Source organism: Pan troglodytes, chromosome 6 (assembly GCF_028858775.2).
Source record: "Pan troglodytes isolate AG18354 chromosome 6, NHGRI_mPanTro3-v2.0_pri, whole genome shotgun sequence".
Lineage (NCBI taxonomy): Eukaryota > Metazoa > Chordata > Mammalia > Primates > Hominidae > Pan > Pan troglodytes.
Genome location: NC_072404.2, coordinates 71,086,734 through 71,105,493, shown reverse-complemented (window position 1 = coordinate 71,105,493; position 18,760 = coordinate 71,086,734). Strand labels below are relative to the sequence as shown.

Genomic DNA, 18,760 nt, shown 5'->3' with positions numbered 1-18,760 from the left:
GGTCAGGAGTTTGAGACCAGCCTGGCCAACATGATGAAACCTCGCCTCAACTAAAAATACATAAATTAGCCAGGCCTCGTGGTGCATGCTTTTAATTCCAGCTACTTGGGAGGCTGAGGCAGGAGAATTGCTTGAAACTGGGAGGTGGAGGTTGCAGTGAGCCATGATCGCGCCACTGCACTCCAGCCTGGGCAAGAGTGAGACTCCTTCTCAAAAAAAAAAAAAAATCCATTAGCTTAGGTACAAAGGAAAAGTCTGGATGTATACAGGGGTATGTCATGGCATCCAAGAACAAGAGGCATAGCTGAATCTCATGAAGACTTAAACTGAAACTAGGAAGTGACCAGAAACCAAAGCAACCATTTAAATTTTCTCTTTCTCTCCCACCTCACTTCCCTTAGTTATGAACCTTATTCCTGTACGTCTGCTTCTTTTTTTTCTTTCTTTCTGGGGATTAGTTTCTTTTTGATATCTCAACTATGTGGTCCCTTAGGATTGATTACATATCTTGATTACTGTTAATTAATGCTGCAATAAACATGAAAGTGTGGATATCTCTTTGACATACTGATTTTATTTCCTTTGAATATGTAACTATTAGTGGGGTTGCTGAACCATATGGTTATTCTATTTTCAATTGTTTAATGAATTCCCATATTGTTTTTCATAATAGCTGTACTGATTTACATTTTCATCAACATTTTATAAAATCATTATTGTAAACACTTATCTTTCTTTTTTTGGTAATAGCCGTTCTAACAGATATGAAGTGCCATCTAATTGTGGTTTAAATTAGCATCTCTCTGATGATTAATGAGGTTATTTTTTCATATCCCTATTTGCCTTTTATGTCTTATTTATTATTTATTATTATTATACTTTTTTAGGGTACATGTGCACAATGTGCAGGTTAGTTACATATGTATACATGTGCCATGCTGGTGCACTGCACCCACCAACTCGTCATCTAGCATTAGGTATATCTCCCATCGCCATCCCTCCCCCACCCAACCCCACATCAGTCCCCAGAGTGTGATGTTCCCCTTCCTGTGTCCATGTGTTCTCATTGTTCAATTCCCACCTATGAGTGAGAATATGCGGTGTTTGGTTTTTTGTTCTTGCGATAGTTTACTGAGAATGATGATTTCCAATTTCATCCATGTCTCTACAAAGGACATGAACTCATCATTTTTTATGGCTGCATAGTATTCCATGTTGTATATGTGCCACATTTTCTTAATCCAGTCTATCATTGTTGGACATTTGGGTTGGTTCCAAGTCTTTGCTATTGTGAATAGTGCCGCAATAAACATACGTGTGCATGTGTCTTTATAGCAGCATGATTTATAGTCCTTTGGGTATATACTCAGTAATGGGATGGTGGGGTCAAATGGTATTTCTAGTTCTAGATCCCTGAAGAATCGCCACACTGACTTCCACAATGGTTGAACTAGTTTACAGTTCCACCAACAGTGTAAAAGTGTTCCTATTTCTCCACATCCTCTCCAGCACCTGTTGTTTCCTGACTTTTCAATGATCGCCATTCTAACTGGTGTGAGATGGTATCTCATTGTGGTTTTGATTTGCATTTCTCTGATGGCCAGTGATGGTGAGCATTTTTTCATGTGTTTTTTGGCTGCATAAATGTCTTCTTTTGAGAAGTGTCTGTTCATGTCCTTTGCCCACTTTTTGATGGGGTTGTTTGTTTTTTCTTGTAAATTTGTTTGAGTTCATTGTAGATTCTGGATATTAGCCCTTTGTCAGATGAGTAGGTTGCAAAAATTTTCTCCCATTTTGTAGGCTGCCTGTTCACTCTGATGGTAGTTTCTTTTGCTGTGCAGAAGCTCTTTAGTTTAATTAGATCCCATTTGTCAATTTGGCTTTTTTTGCCATTGCTTTTGGTGTTTGCAGATGACATGATCGTATATCTAGAAAACCCCATTGTCTCAGCCCAAAATCTCCTTAAGCTGATAAGCAACTTCAGCAAAGTCTCAGGATACAAAATCAATGTACAAAAATCACAAGCATTCTTATACACCAACAACAGACAAAAAGAGAGCCAAATCATGAGTGAACTCCCATTCACAATTGCTTCAAAGAGAATAAAATACCTAGGAATCCAACTTACAAGGGATGTGAAGGACCTCTTCAAGGAGAACTACAAACCGCTGCTCAATGAAATAAAAGAGGATACAAACAAATGGAAGAACATTCCACGCTCATGGGTAGGAAGAATCAATATCGTGAAGATGGCCATACTGCCCAAGGTAATTTACAGATTCAATGCCATCCCCACCAAGCTACCAATGACTTTCTTCACAGAATTGGAAAATAGTACTTTAAAGTTCATATGGAAACAAAAAAGAGCCCGCATTGCCAGGTCAATCCTAAGCCAAAAGAACAAAGCTGGAGGCATCACACTACCTGACTTCAAACTATACTACAAGGCTACAGTAACCAAAACAGCATGGTACTGGTACCAAAACAGAGATATAGATCAATGGAACAGAACAGAACCCTCAGAAATAACGCCGCATATCTACAACTATCTGATCGTTGACAAACCTGAGAAAAACAAGCAATGGGGAAAGGATTCCCTATTTAATAAATGGTGCTGGGAAAACTGGCTAGCCATATGTAGAAAGCTGAAACTGGATCCCTTCCTTACACCTTATACAAAAATCAATTCAAGATGGATTAAAGACTTAAACGTTAGACCAAAAACCATAAAAACCCTTGAAGAAAACCTAGGCATTACCATTCAGGACATAGGCATGGGCAAGGACTTTATGTCTTCTTTTAAAAAATGTTCAGATTCAGCCAGGCGCAGTGGCTCATGCCTGTAATTCCAACACTTTGGGAGGCTGAGGTGGGCGGATCATTTGAGGTCCGGATGTGGGCAGATCATTTGAGGTCAGGAGTTCAAGACCAGCCTGACCAACATGGTGAAACCCTGTCTCTATTAAACATACAAAAATTAGCCAGATGTGGTGGCACAAACCTGTAGTCCTAGCTATTCAGGAGGCTGAGGCAGGAGAATCGCTTGAACCGGGGAGGTGGAAGTTACGGTGAGCCCAGATCACACCACTGCACTCCAGCTTGGGTGACAGAGTGAGACTCCATCTCAAAAAAAAGAAAAAAAAAGAAAAAAAAATTACAGGGTCATTGCCCATTTTTGGAATGAGGTTGTTTTCATACTATTGAATTGTTTGAGTTCTTGTATATTTTGGGCATTAACCCCTTATCAGATGTATTTCTCACATTTCTCATATTTTCTCACATTTCATGGTTCTTTTCTTTACTCTGTTGATTTTTTTTTGGCTGTGCAGGAGCTTTTTAGTTTGATATAATTTTATTTGTCCGTTTTTGCTTATGTTGTCTATGCTTTGGAGTTTGTATCCAAAAAATCATTGCTCGGACCAAGTTAAGGAGCTTATCCCTAATTTTTTAAAGTAGTTGTACAGCTTTAGATCTTACAGCAGTTAAGTCTTTCATCCATTTTGAGTTGAGATTTGCATATGGTTTGACATAAAGATCTAATTTTGTTTTTCTGCATGTGGTCACATTTATTGATTTGTGTAGTTGAATCATCCTTGCATTACAAGAATAAATTCCACTTGGACTATCTGGTATTTAATGTGCGATCTAATTCAGTTTGCTAGTATTTTGTTGAGGATTTGCTAGTTTGCTTATCACAAATGTTGGCCTATAATTTTTTTTTTCTCATAGTGTCCTCTTCTGGCTGTAGTATCAGAGTAATAATGTCTTCTTCAAATGCATTTAGAAGTATATTATCCTGGCTGGACATGGTGGCTCATGCCTGTAATCCCAGCACTTTGGGAGGCCAAGGCAGGCAGATCACCTCAGGTCAGGAGTTCAAGACCAGCCTGGCCAACATGATGAAACCCCATCTCTACTAAAAATACAAAAGTTAGCCAGGCGTGGTGGTGCACACTTGTCATCCTAGCTACTCAGGAGGCTGAGACAGGAGAATCACTTGAACCCAGGAGGTGAAAGTTGCAGTGAGCCGAGATCACACCACTGCACTGCACTCCAGCCTTAGAAACAGAGCGAGATTTCATCTCAAAAAAAAAAAATAAGAAGAAAAAGAAGAAGCGTACTCTCCAATTCTTTGGAAGAGTTTGGGATGTATTTTTGTACTATTTCCATATTATTTATTTATTTAAGACAAGATTTCACTCTGTCACCCAAGCTGGAGTGAAGTGGTGCTATCTCAGCTTGTTGCAACCTCCATTTCTCAGGCCCAAGTGATCCTCCCACTTCAGCTTCTTGAGTAGCTGGGACCACAGGCATGCACCACCCTGCCTGGATTTTTTTTTGTACTTTTAGTAGAGATGGGGTCTCACTATGTTGTCCAGGCTGGTCTTGAACTCCTGAGCTCAAGTGATCTGCCTGCTTCAGCCTCCTAAACTGCTGGGATTACAAGCATGAGCCACTGCACCTGGCCTACTATTTCAATTTTAAATGTTTTGTAGCCTTCCCCAGAAAAGTCACCTAGTACTACCTTTTCTTTGGTAGCATTTTTTGTTACTGATTAAGTCTCCTTACCTATTACTAGTCTTTTCAGATTTTCAGTTTCTTCATGATGCAATCTTTGTAGATTATGTGGTTATAGGAATTTATTAACAAAGTTTATCCAATTTCTTTGTTAGGTTATCAAATTTTATTGGCTTATAATTTTTCATAGTAGTCTCATCATTTGTATTTCTTTGGTATCAGCAGTAATGTATCACCTTTCATTTCTGATTTTATTTGTTTGAGTTTTCTCTTTTTTTCTTAGTTTTTCTAAGGGTTGTTTATCTTTTAAAAACAGATTTAGTTCACTAATTTTTTTTGCTGTTGTTTCTTTTATTTTTGTTGTATAGCTTACTTATTTCTGCTATGATTTTTACTTTTTTTTTTTTTTTTTGAGACAGCGTTTCACTCTTGTTGCCCAGGCTGGAATGCAATGGCATGATCTCTGCTCACCACAAACTCTGCCTCACGGGTTCAAGCAATTCTCGTGCCTCAGCCTCTCAAGTAGCTGAGATTACAGGCATGCACCACCACGCCCGGCTTATTTTGTGTTTTTAGTAGAGACGGGGTTTCTCCATGTTGGTCAGTCTGGTCTCGAACTCCTGACCTTAGGTGATCTGCCCGCCTTGGCCTCCCAAAGTGCTGGGATTACAGGTGTGAGCCACTGCGCCTAGCCCAATTTTTACTATTTTCTTGCTTTTACTGACTTTGCACTTGGTTTTTCTTTTTCTCTTTCCTTGAGGTGTGAAATTACATTATTTGATCTTTTTCTTTTTTCTTAATATAGGCATTTATTGAGAGTGAACTTAAACTGCTTTTGCTGTATCTCGTAACTATTGATATGTTGTTTTTTATCTTCATTTGTGTCAAGATATGCAATTTTTTTTTGAGATAGAGTTTCGCTCGTTGCCCAGGCTGTAGTGCAGTGGTGTAATCTTGGCTCACCAGAACCTCCGCCTCCTGGGTTCAAGTGATTCTCCTGCCTCAGCCTCCCAAGTAGCTGGGATTACAGGCATGCATCACCACGCCTGGCTAATTTTGTATTTGTATCCTCCCGCCTTGGTCTCCCAAAGTGCTGAGATTACAAGCATGAGCCACTGCATCCAGTTAGTCCCAGCACTTCGGAAAGCTGAGGTGGGAGGATCACTTGAGCTTGGGAGTTTGAGACCGGCCTGGGCAACATAGTGAGACCTTGTCTCTATATTAAAAAAAAAAAGTTTTTGGGAGGCCACAGTGGAAGGATCACCTGAGATCAGGAGTTCGAGATCAGACTGGCCAACGTGGTGAAACCCTGTCTCTACTAAAAATACAAAAATTAGCTGGGCGTGGTGGTGCATGCCTGTAGTCCCAGCTACTCAGGAGGCTGAGGCAGGAGAATCACTTGAACCAGGAGATAGAGGTTGCAGTGAGCTGAGATCATGCCATTGCACTCCAGCCTGGGCAACAGAGTGAGACTTCATCTTAAAAAAGGAAAAATGAAAGAAAAGAAAAATTCCATATCTGAGTGTTTAACTCCTGAGTTTTTCAGATTGTTATTAAGATCATGCTCTACTGTGATGATTTGGGTGTGTTCGATAATCAGAAAAAAGCATATTCTTTTGGGTGTTCAGCCACATCGTGCTTTGGTGTCACAACTGCACATTGGTTTCACAGCTGCAGGACAAGTTCGAGCATCTCAAAATGATTCAACAGGAGGAGATAAGGAAGCTTGAGGAAGAGAAAAAACTGGAAGGAGAAATAATAGATTTTATAAAATGAAGGCTGCTTCTGAAGCACGGCAGACTCAGTTGAGCACTAATACAAAGACAAAGATCGTAAGAAATATTAGTTTCTCTTATTATTCTGTTTGAGAGCCTTATATTCTACATCCCATCTTCCTGTGAGATTGTCTTTGTAGCATTTAACTCTGATTGCAGTTCTCATTTTAAAAATTCACTTGCTTATTGTATATTTTCCCCAATTAAAGCATGAACACCTAGTGGGGTGTGAGGGCTCATGCCTGTAATCCCAGCACTTTAGGAGGCTGAGGCGGGTGGACCACCTGAGGTCAGGAGTTCAAGATCAGCCTGACCAACATGGTGAAACCCTGTCTCTACTAAAAATACAAAAATTAGCCAGGCATGGTGGCTGGCACCTGTAATCCCAGCTACTTGAGAGGCTGAGGCAGGAGAATGATGTGAACCCAGGAGGTGGAGCTTGCAGTGAGCAGAGATCGTGCCACTGCACTCCAGCCTGGTTGACAGAGCAAGACTCTGTCTCAAAAAAAAAAAAAAAGTGTGAACTCCCTGAATGCAGGTGCTGTGTCCATCTTTTCAGATTCTGTATCCCAGCACTTAGGACATAGACAAACACAAAGATGACATTCAATCAATATTTGCCAAAATGAAAAAAACAATAGAAACATGTAACATCATGTAAAAGGAGCTGTTTAGGTGGAGAAATTTCTTTACCATAGACCTGTTTGTGGATCCAGTAGTGACTTTTACATTTCATATTTAAATAGAAGCTGCAGGCTTTGTTGGGGACCCATAGGCATAAAATATTACGTTAATAGGCTTATTTTCCTTCTTAAACTCTACTAATAATTTCTTGATAGTTTTTATTATGATAAAAGGTTGGATTTTGATTAGAACTCCCATGCTTTTGTGTCAGATTTAAAACTGGTATTAGAATCAAGAATTCAAAAGCTAGAGAAAGTCAGAGTACAATGAGAAGCCATGAGTTGCATTTGAATGATAATATTATGTCTTACAGATTTGGGGTATATGCTAAAGTTATCAAAGTTGTAGAAAATAAGGCTGGGTGTGGTGGCTCACATCTGTAATCCCAGCACTTTGGGAGGCTGAGGTTGGGGGATCACTTGAGGTCGGGGGATCACTTGAGGTCAGGAGTTCCAGACCAGCCTGCACAACATGGCAAAACCCTATCTGTACTAATAATACAAAAATTAGCCGGGTGTGGTGGTGTGCCCCTGTAGTCGCTGCTACTTGGAAAGCTGACGCAGGAGAATCACTTGTACCCAGAAGGCAGAGGTTGCAGTGAGCAGAGATTGTGCCACTGCACTCCAGCCTGGGTGACAGAGCACTATGAGTCACCACACCTGGTATGAGTGAGCCACCGTGCCCGGCCCACAATGACTTTTATACATGTTGTTAAATGATCTTACGGATTTTAAAACTTGGGGGAAAGAAAATTTTACTAAATGGTCTTTTAATGGAAACTCTACAAGAACCAGAATCTTTGCTTTGTTCACTTATGTATCCATTCCTAGGCCTAGAACAATGTCTGATACATAGCGGCAATTATTCATTGAATAAATGGACCCAGCAATAGTACATTATCTATGCTATATGCATACATTAAAAATGTAGATTATTGACTTTAAAAAGATAATTAATGTAAATTCTTACTGCTTTTGAAAATGTTTGTGAGTCATGTTGCTGAGGGACCTTTATCTTCTCATTATTTCATCTTAATCCAGTGTTATTAAAATTGAAATCACCAATATTATTCCATATCTAAAAATAATATCTACCTTGTAAAAATTATCACTCTGCTGCATTTGAGAATAGACTTCTTAGGTAATAATGGTATAATCCATAGGGCTTTTTTGGGGCACAGAAGGATTCATGCTAAGAGAACATTTTATTTTCTATTTTCCCAGAGCTATAAAACATGAAGTTATATGATAGTATAAGGCATATTTTTACTCTTTTCACATTTTTTTCTAAAAAAAATTAGTGTTTGTTTCCTATGTAACTTTTAACTTTATAAGTAAATATTTGTCTCTTTCAGCTCCAGTTTTATGTGAAATAGAGTTTTCAGATTTATGTAGCATGGAAAGTTTTAATAAGTCAAAGTTACTGATTTTTGCCAGTCATTTTCTCAATTATTTACTTCTTTTATCTTTAGGTTTTTTTTTTTTGTAGTGACACGTTTTGTTTCTATTCTCATTTTCTTTTGTTTATATTCGATGAATATTTCGTTTTTGGTTACTATGAGAATTACATACAACATCCTAGAGTTATAACATTCTAATTTGAATTTATATCAACTTATCACATACCAAAATTCTACTGCTATATAGCTCTACTCTTTTTACGTTATTGATGTAACAAATTATATCTTTATTCATTGTATACCACCTAACAAATTATCTTTATTCATTGTATACCACCTACCAGATTTATGATTATATTTTATGCATTTGTCTTTTAAATTCTGTAGAAAATAGAAAGCGGAGTTACAAACCAAAATTATAATAATACTGTTTTTATGTTTAAGTATTCACCTTTACCAAAGAGCTTTATATATTCATATAGCTTGCTTATTTACTTATATAGTTACTGCCTAAAGTTCATTTATTTCAACCTGAAGGACTTTAACACTACTTGTATGGCAAATTTAGAGATAAATGAATTTTTTTCAGCTTTAAAAAATCTGGGAGCGCTCTGTGCCGGCCCCTCCATGGGGCCGCCCGGGAACACACGCGGGTGGAGGAGGGGACCGAGCCCGGGCACCTGTGGCCATGGCCGCCGTGGCCGAGCGGGGCCGCGTGCCTACCCCCGTGCCTGCGCCCGCGCCCAGCACTGAGGGGCTGCCGCGCGCCTTGCTGCAGAGCCTGCACACCCTGTTCCACATCCTGGACAACAGGCGGTGCGGCTGCAGGCACCTGCACGAGATCCAGTCTCGCTGGCAGGGCGCCAACACGTGGGAGCAGCCACGCGGGGTGCTGGAGGGCTTGTGCCAGGTGGCCCAGGCCAGCGGCTACCTGACCTTCGAGCGCTTCGTGGCCGGCTTGCGCACCACGCTGCTGAGCCCGATGGCGGCCCCTGGGACCCCACACGCGCCCCGGCCGGGACCAGGGACCAGCCGCCGCCGCCGCCGCCGCCGCCGCCGCGGCAGCGCCTGGTGTTAGCGCCCGCTGAAGAGCCGCGGACGGTCCTGGAGAGGAAGCCCCAGCCCCTGGGCGTGCGCGGCCATCTGGCCGTCCCAGCGGCGCGGCCCGCAGCCCGGAGCAGCTGTGCTCCCGGGCCGAGGCGGCGCCCCGCCCCGTGGAGCCGGAGCTGTCCCAGAGCACCGCGCTGGAACCGAGCCGGAGTGCGGACGCAGGTGCAGTGGCCTGCAGGGCCCAGGGCCAGGGAGGCGGACTCAGGGGATGCCTGGCGGGCCCCCAGTGCCCCAGGGGAACGTCGGAGTCACACCATCACCAGCGGCGTGGACTGCGGCCTGCTGAAGCAGAAAAAGAAGCTGGAGCAGAGAAGGCTGTGCTGTTGCAGGCTTTGGAGATGACGGCGCGGGGTCGCGGCTGGTACCAGCAGCAGCTGCAATGAGTGCAGGAGCGCCAGCACCGACTGTGGGGCTGCGGGAGCCCCCGCCCACTGGGGCGGCTACTGCCCAAGGTACAGGAGGTGGCCCGGTGCCTGAGGGAGCTGCTGGCTGCGGCCTGTGCCAGCCAGGCCCTGTCCACGTCCTCCTCCGCCCCCCACCCCATCCTGCCCGCACGTCCACTTCGTCCCTGGGCCGGCAGCAGCAGACCATCCTCATGCTGAATGAGCAGAACCGACTCCTCACCCAGGAGGTGACAGAGAAGAGTGAGCGCATCACGCAGCTGGAGCAGGAGAAGTCAGCACTCATTAAGCAGCTGTTTGAGGCCCGTGCCCTGAGCCAGCGGGACGTGGGCGCCTCTGGACTTCATCTAGTCCGTGTGGGCAGCGCGGGCCCCCAGGGCCGGCCTGGCACTCAGCCCTTCGAGGTTGGGCGCCCCATCACACCCACCCTCTCTGGCTGGAGACCCCCGGCAGGCCCAGACACAGTCCCAGAGTGGGCGCCTTCCTGCCCCCATTGCCAAATGGGCTCCCCAGGCCTGCCCCCGGCTGGTCCCCACACCAAACCCTTGACTCCGTTTTAGCTCCTGGTGTTGACATGGGCTGGGGCTGTCTTGAGTCTGCATAGTCCGCAGCTACTACTGCCGCTGTCAGTGGACAGTGGGGATCCCCTCCACAAGTTACCATCCCCCATTTCCAGCTGTGCTGCCCTGGGTCCCATCTACAGGGAAAGGCACTGCTCACGCCAGGCTGCACTTCCAACAACAGCCAACAGAAGGCGCTGCGCGGCTCCGATGCGGGTCCAAGGGCAGCTTCCCCCCTCAACCAGGGCACCAGGACAAGGTAGCTGTCACTGTAACGGAAGCAGATGGAGGGGGTGGGGATGACCTGTAAGCGGGGGGTGCCCGCCTGGCCGGGTAGACCCAGGGATGGCGCTCGGACTTCAGGTCCTGGCCAAGGCTGAGGGACTCTGGCTGCAGTGGATCGGGGAGCCGGGTGGGCGAGATCTTAGCCTGCATGTGTCTCCCGCAGACCCCGGGGTGATGGCTTTCCTCATCCTGGCCAGGACACTGCCCCACGTTGAGTCCCACACAACAGTGTGTGAGCCTGGCTCCCCAGGAGGGCCCCCAGACAGCTCCCAGGCACATCATAGGCCTGCCCCCCCAACCCCCCCAAACACACACTCAGGATTCCCAAGGTTTGGAGTCCTGCTCACCCCCATTTCCTCTCACACCCAGCCCGACCCCAAGTTTCAGCAGGGAGAGGCCACTTCCCTCAGCCAAGGAAAATGAGAACCCCTACAGTACAGGAGGAGGCTGGGGCAGGTCCCCTTGGGTGTCAATCCCTGCCCCCCAATCCAGGCCCACTCCCGCTGGAACACACTGGTGGGGGGGCCCTGCTCAGCCCAGCCTGGAGGGTCCCAGTGCCACCAGAGCCAGGGGCACAGCAACATCATGGATGGGTTCTGCAGCCCAGGGTCCCCGATCCAGGGTCAGTGTGTGTGGGGCGCAGGGGCCCTGATGCGGGGTCATTGTGTGTGGGGCGCAGGGACCTCTTGTGTCCAGGGAACTTTTGTGCACTGTCCCACAAGGCACCCGTGTCTCAGAGGAGGGGTCCTAGTAGGCAGCGTGGCAACACCCTTCCAGAACCCAGCTCCATGCTAACCTGCCTACAGCAACCCCACAGAGCCTCATCCCCTGCTGCACCCGCCCTGCAGGGGTGTCCCAGGACAGGCCCAAGTCAGCCCAGCATGCAGCTGCCCTCCTTACCCTGAGGATGGGAGTGGGCTTTCCAGGGGACATAAGGATGCCAGGCCTGGACCTCCTGGGCAGGAAAGGGAGCGGGTCCTGAAGGCCTGTGCCCCACAGCCCCAGCACCAGGTGGAGTTCAGTGCAGTGGGTGGGCCAGTGGCAGCTGGAGAGAAGCACTTCATCAGCATGCTGGGGTCTGTCCACCAGGGCCTCCCCACATCTGCCTTTGAGGGTGCCTACCATGCCCTGGGGGATCCTGGCATCTTTATAGGACTGCAAGCAGAAGACAGAACAGTGTCTGTCCCAGGGTGACTTCATCAGGAGACCGCCCACATAGAGCTTGACCCCACAGCTGAAGTAGAAATGTGAGACAGGCTGTCACCTCTGGAAAAACTGCATCTCAGCCTTGGTATTCCATGCAAGGTGAAAAAAAAATAGGTCCTCCAAGTTTACCGCTTGTAATCAGGCTAGTGTGTGGCCCTGGAGACCACTTTCTGCCGAGAAATCAGCTGCAAATGTTATCCAGATCCCTTGTCTGTGAGAGTTGTTCTTTTCTCTGAGCTTTCAATATTCTCACATTGTCTTTTTTTGTTGTTGTTTCTTTGAGACAGAGTCCCGCTCTGTCACCCAGGCTGGAGTGCAGTGGTGTGATCTCAGCTTACTGAAACCTCCGTCTCTTGGGTTCAAGTGATTCTCTCATCTCGGCCTCCCAAGTAGCTGGGGCTACAGGCATGTGCCACCACACCCATCTAATTTAAAGAGAATTTAAAGAGGCCCCAGCTGGCAGGGTCTAGGTGGCTGGCAGAGGCACATGCGGACCCTGCCTGGAGCCCACCCTAGTGATGCTGGGCGGGTCAGTCTCCTTGCAGGATGTGAGCAGCATCCCTGGCCTCTATCCACGAGGTGCCAGTTGCATGTGCAGGTACATACACATGCGTGCACACACAGTTATGACACCCAGAAATGTCTTAGGATGTCAAAATATGTCCTTGGGGGCAGAAATGTCCCTGGTTGAGAATCTGCCCCAGAGGAACACAACCACACCAGGCCTCAGGATTTTATGTTGATCAAGTTCCAAGGAAAAGGAACATCTTGGTCGGGCGTCATGGCTCATGCCTGGAATCCCGGCACTTGAAGCCAGGAGTTTGAGACCAGCCTGGGCAACATAGTGAGAGACCCCATCTCTACAAAAAAAAAGAAAAGAAAAGAGAATGAGATCTCCAGTTTTAAAAATTCACCAATACCACAAGGAAACAATATACTGTGAGACCCAGCAGAAGCAACAGATAGACTCTGTAGACCCAGATACTGGAATTGTCAGAGAGAATATAAAGTAACAGTGTTTTATATATCTAAAGAAATAAAAAAGATTTCTGGAAATATGAACAAGGGGAAAAAAATCTGGAAATGTCTTCATTTCTCCCTCATTTTTGGAGGACAAGTTTTCCAGCTATAGATTTCTCAATTGACAGGTTTCTTCATTATTTTAAATATATAATCCACTGCCTACTGGCCTTCAAGCTTTCTGCCAAGAAATCAGCTGCTAATGTTATCCGGATCCATTGTCTGTGAGAGTTGCTCTTTTCTCCGAGCTTTCAATATTCTCACATTGTCTTTTTTATTGTTGTTGTTTGAGACAGAGTCCTGCTCTGTCACCCAGGCTGGAGTGCAGTGGTGTGATCTCAGCTCACTGAAACCTCCATCTCTTGGGTTCAAGTGATTCTCCTATCTCAGCCTCCCAAGTAGCTGGAGCTACAGGTATGTGCCACCATGCCCAGCTAATTTCTTTGTATTTTTATTAGAGATGGGGTTTTGCCATGTTGCCCAGGCTGGTCACAAACTCCTGGCCTCAAGCAGTCTGCCCAGGACTACCATTTACCCAGCAATCCCATTACTTGGTATAGACCCAAAAGAAAATAAATCATTTTGCCAAAAAGGCACATGCACTTACATGTTTATCACAGCACTATTCACAATAGTAAAGACATGGAGTCAAGTTAGATATCCATCAATGGTAGACTGGATAAAGAAAATATGGTACATATATACTGTAAAATACTACACAGCCATAAAAAAGAACATGTCTTTTGCAGCAACATGGATGCAGCTAGAGGCCATCATCCTAACAGAATTAACATAGAAACAGAAAACCAAATGTTGCATGTTCTTACTTACAAGTGGGATATATGGACATACATTGGGTACATATGGACATAAAGATGGGAATAGCAGACACAAGATGCTACTAGATGGGGCAGAGGGAAGAGAGAGGGAAGGCAAGGGCAGAAAAACTAACGATTGGGTACTATGCTCATGATCTGGGTGATGGGATCATTTGTACCCCAAACCTCAGCATCACACGATATGTAAGAAACCTGCACATGTACTGTCTGAATCTAAAATAAAAGTTGAAATTATATAAAAGAAATTACACATATATGGCTGGGCGTGGTGGGTCCCACCTGTAATCCCAGCACTTTGGGAGGCTGAGGTGGGCAGATCACGAGGTCAGGAGATCGAGACCTTCCTGGTTAACAAGGTGAAACCCTGTCTCTACTAAAAAATACAAAAAAAAAATAGCTGGGTGTGGTGGTGGGCACCTGTAGTCCCAGCTACTCAGTAGGCTGAAGCGGGAGAATGGCGTGAACCCAGGAGATGGAGCTTGCAGTGAGCCGAGATTGCGCAACTGCACTCCAGCCTGGGTGATGGAGCAAGACTGTCTCAAAAAAACAAAAATTACATGTGTATATACTTACTGGCACTCTTAAAGGCTGTCAGGGCTGGGCTTGATCTAAGCACAAAATGACTCAATCACAGAACCGACCCAACCACAAAAATTGATTTATTTAATCACATTAATTGAATTTTTTTTTTGAGATGGAGTTTCACTCTTGTTGCCCAGGCTGGAGTGCAATGGCTCTATGTCGGCTTACTGCAACCTCCGCTTCCTGAGTTCAAGTGATTCTCCTGTCTCAGCCTCCCAAGTAGCTGGGATTACAGGCATGCGCCACTATGCCTGGCTAATATTTTGTCTTTATTTTTATTTTTATTTTTTGAGACTGAGTCTCGCTCTGTCTCCCAGGCTTGAGTGCAGTGGCACGATCTCGGCTCACTGCAAGCTCCGCGTCTGGGTTCACACCATTCTCCTGCCTCAGCCTCCGGAGTAGCTGGGACTACAGGTGCCCACCACCACGCCTGGCTAACTTTTTTGTATTTTTAGTAGAGATGGGGTTTCACCATGTCAGCCAGGATGGTCTGGAACTCCTGACCTCGTGATTCACCCGCCTCGGCCTCCCAGAGTGCTGGGATTACAGGCGTGAGCCACCGCACCTGGCCTATTTAGTCTTTTTAGTAGAGTCAGGGTTTCACCATATTGGTCAGGCTGGTCTCGAACTCCTGACCTCAGATGATCTGCCAGCCTTGGCCTCCCAAAGAAATTAATTGATTTAACCGCAAAAATGTCATGATGGAAAAGTTAAACCATCATCAGAAATTTTGAATATTTAAATAGCATATTTAGATATTAAATTTTAAAAAATATTTTGAAATAATACAAAATAAAAACAAAACAAAACCTTTTTATTGTTCATCACAGAACGATGCTCTCCTCAAAAAAATATATATCACACGAATTCATCACAAAATACACGTTTTTTTTTTTGAGATAGAGTTTTGCTCTTGTTGCCCAGGCTGGAGTGCAGTGGTGTGATCTTGGCTCACTGTAACCTCTGCCCCCCGGGGTTCAAGCGATTCTCCTGCCTCAGCCTCCCGAGTAGCTGGGATTACAGGTGCCTGCGACCATGCCTGGCTAATTTTTTTGTATTTTTAGTAGAGACTGGGTTTCACCATGCTGGCCAGGCTGGTTTCAAACTCCTAACCTGAGGTGATCCACCTGCCTCGGCCTCCCAAAGTGCTGAGATCACAGGCGTCAGCCACTGCACCCAGCCCAAAATATACATTTGTAACACACAAGTCAAGAAACAGAACATTGACAGCACCCCAGAATCCGCCCATGGCCCTTCCCAAACACTGTCTTCTCTTTCCTCCTCAAAGGGAACCCCCATCCTGACTCCTAACACTGTAGATCCCGTTAGCTGAGTTTGTGTTTGTTTTTGTTTTTACCCTATATAAACGGAATGATGTAGTTTGCATGCTTTTTTATTCAGCTTCTTTTGCTCAACACTTTGCTTGTGAAATTCATTTATGCTGTCATATATAGCTGTGGTTTCTTTTTTTTTTCATTACTATGTACTGTGCCCTTCTGTGATATACCACCATTTATTTAGCCCTTCAACTGCTAATGGACATTGGGTGGTTTCAACCTGGGCTATTCCAAATAATGCTCTCATGACCATTGTTTTTAGATGTCTCTGGGTGCACATTTATATATAGAGAGAGACATCTAAAAACAAGAATAAATATATATTCTTGTTGCTCCACAATCTTGTTGACTGTTTTAATTATAGTAATTCTGGTGGGTTTGTAGGGGTATTTCATTATGGTTTTAATATACATTTTCTGAGTTATTAATGAAGCTGAACACTTTTTTATGTTTACTGGTCATTTAACAATTCTCTTTTGTGAAGCATCCGTTCCAAATGTTTTCCTTTGTTTCTACTGGGTTGTCTTTTCTTTATCAATTTGCTGGAGTTTATATATTATTGACATAAGTCCTTTGAGAGTTGTAGGTGCTGCAAATGTATTTTCTTCTCTGTAGCTTTTTAGTCTTTTAATTATGTCTTTTTGACAGCAAAATATCAGTGTGGTCAAATATTAATCTATTAGTCTTTTCCGTTTTGATTCATGCCTTTTTTTTTTTTTTTTGAGATGGAGTTTTGCTCTAGTTGCCCAGGCTGGAGTGCAATGGCACGATCTTGGCTCACTGCAACCTCCGCCTCCTGGGTTCAAGCGATTCTCCTGCCTCAGCCTCCCAAGTAGCTGGGATTACAGGCATGCACCACCACATCTGGCTAATTTTGTATTTTTGGTAGAGACGGGGTTTCTCTGTGTTGGTCAGGCTGATCTTGAACTCCCGACCTCAGGTGATCTGCCTGCCTTAGCCTCCCAAAGTGCTGGAATTACAGGCATGAGCCACCTCGCCCTGCCTGATTCAAACTTTTGAAATACAATTTAACAGACCTCTTCCTAATTTGATGTCCTGAAGGTATATGTCTCTATTACCTTCTAGATTAGTGCCGTTCAATAAAAATAGGAAGCCACACATGCAATTTAAAATTATCTAGTATCCACATTAAGAGAACAAAAATAATTAGATAAAACTAATTTTAGTAATGTTTAACTCAGTGTATCCAAATTATTATTTCAAAATTTTAATGTTAAAATACAGATATTTTGTTTTTTTCTACTAAGTGCTTAAAATCCAGTGCAAATTTTACACTTAATAGCACATCTCAAGTGCTCAATAGTCATACATGAACAGAGCAATTCTAAAAGATTTATTGTTATTACCTTTTCATATTCAGGACTATGGTCTATTTGCAGTTATTATTATTATTATTATTATTATTATTATTATTATTATTTTTGAAGCAGAGTCTCACTCTGTCACCCAGGCTAGAGTACAGTGGCACGATCTTAGCTCACTGCAACCTCTGCCTCCCTGGTTCAAGCTATTCTCCCACCTGAGCCTCCCGAGTAGCTGGGATTATGGGCGAGCACCACCACACCCGGCTAATTTTTATATTTTTTGGTAGACACAGGGTTACCATGTTTGCCAGGCTGGTCTTGAACTCGTGACCTCAAGTGACCACCTGCCTTGGCCTCCCAAGGTGCTGGGATTACAGGTGTGAGCCACTGTGCCCAGCCTGCAGTTGATTTGCATGTGGTGTGACGTAGGAGTCTAGCTTAATTTTTTTTTCAAATGAGCATCCAATTGATTCAGCACCAATTTCTCGAAAAGAACTCCTCTCCCCAGTGTTGTGCTCTGCTCCTTTTGTCTTAAAGTGTCCACATATGCATGAGAGTCTGTTTCCAAACTCTATTCTATGCCCTGTGTCTACTTGTTTATGCTTTCACCAGCACTACACTAGATTAATTACTATAATTTTTGTTATAAGTTCTGATATCTGGTAAGAAAGAATGTATTCTTAGGAAAGTCTTTGCTATTCTTGGGCCTTTACATTTTCATATAAATTATAATCAGCTTGTCAAGTTCCCCCAAAATTGGGAATTTTGATTGACATTCTATTGAATCTAGACATTAGCTTGAGGAGAGCACTTAAAAAAATATTGGCCAGGCATGGTGGCTCACACCTGTAATCCCAGCACTTTTGAGAGGTCGAGGTGAGTGGATCACTTGAGGTCAGGAGTTCGAGACCAGCCTGGCTAACATGGTGAAACATAGTCTCTACTAAAAATACAAAAATTAGCCAATCATGGTGGTGCCTATAATCCCCGCTACTAGGGAGACTGAGACAGGAGAATCGCTTGAACCTGGGAGACGGAGGTTGCAGTGAGCAGAAATGGTGCCACTGCACTCCAATCTGGGCCACAGAGGGAGACTCCATCGCTAAATAAGTAAACAAATAAATGGCCTGGATGACAAGATTCTAGATAATGGCCCTACTTAGGACCCAAGTCCCCTTTTGCAACACAAATGGTCAGCCCAACTTAGAGCTATTTTTCTCTTATGAGCATGGATTTCCAGAAGTAGATCTTCCCTCTAATATCACTGACAATTGTTTTGTAGCAATGAATGCATGGAACTGCCTCATTCTTTTTAAGAGGTTATTGTATGAAATAACCACAGGTTATTAAACTTGCCCACTATAGATAGGCATTGAGATGTTGCCAGTCTTCTGTGGTTACAAATACACTGCAATGAACTTCCTTGTACACCTGCCCTTTTGCACAGGTGGAATTGCTAGGTCAAAGGATACACTGATGTGTTTATGATTTTAAAAGATGCCATCAAACTTCCCCCTATTATGGTTGTACCAACTGATTCCCCGTTGCAGGGAGTAGAACCCAGGACCTCCTGACTCCAAAGCCAAGACTGTTTCCCCCTGTCAGGTTCATGACTACGCCAAATGTCATGTTGAGGTCTGAAGGCAGTGGGTGGATGAGCAGAAAGAACACTTAGGGGGCTGTAGGAAGGTAAAAGGTGATTTTATTCAGCAGCAGCTC

The 18,760-nt window shown here is 44.4% G+C and overlaps 2 pseudogenes; both read left to right on the top strand.

The window, feature by feature from the left end:
• The window catches only part of LOC129144488 (septin-14-like), a 43,663-nt pseudogene extending 36,790 nt beyond the window's left edge, over positions 1 to 6,873 (top strand).
• A 2,149-nt stretch (positions 6,874 to 9,022) lies between these two features.
• Positions 9,023 to 10,447, top strand: LOC134806963 (suppressor APC domain-containing protein 2-like; annotated as a pseudogene).
• The last annotated feature ends 8,313 nt before the right edge of the window (positions 10,448 to 18,760 follow it).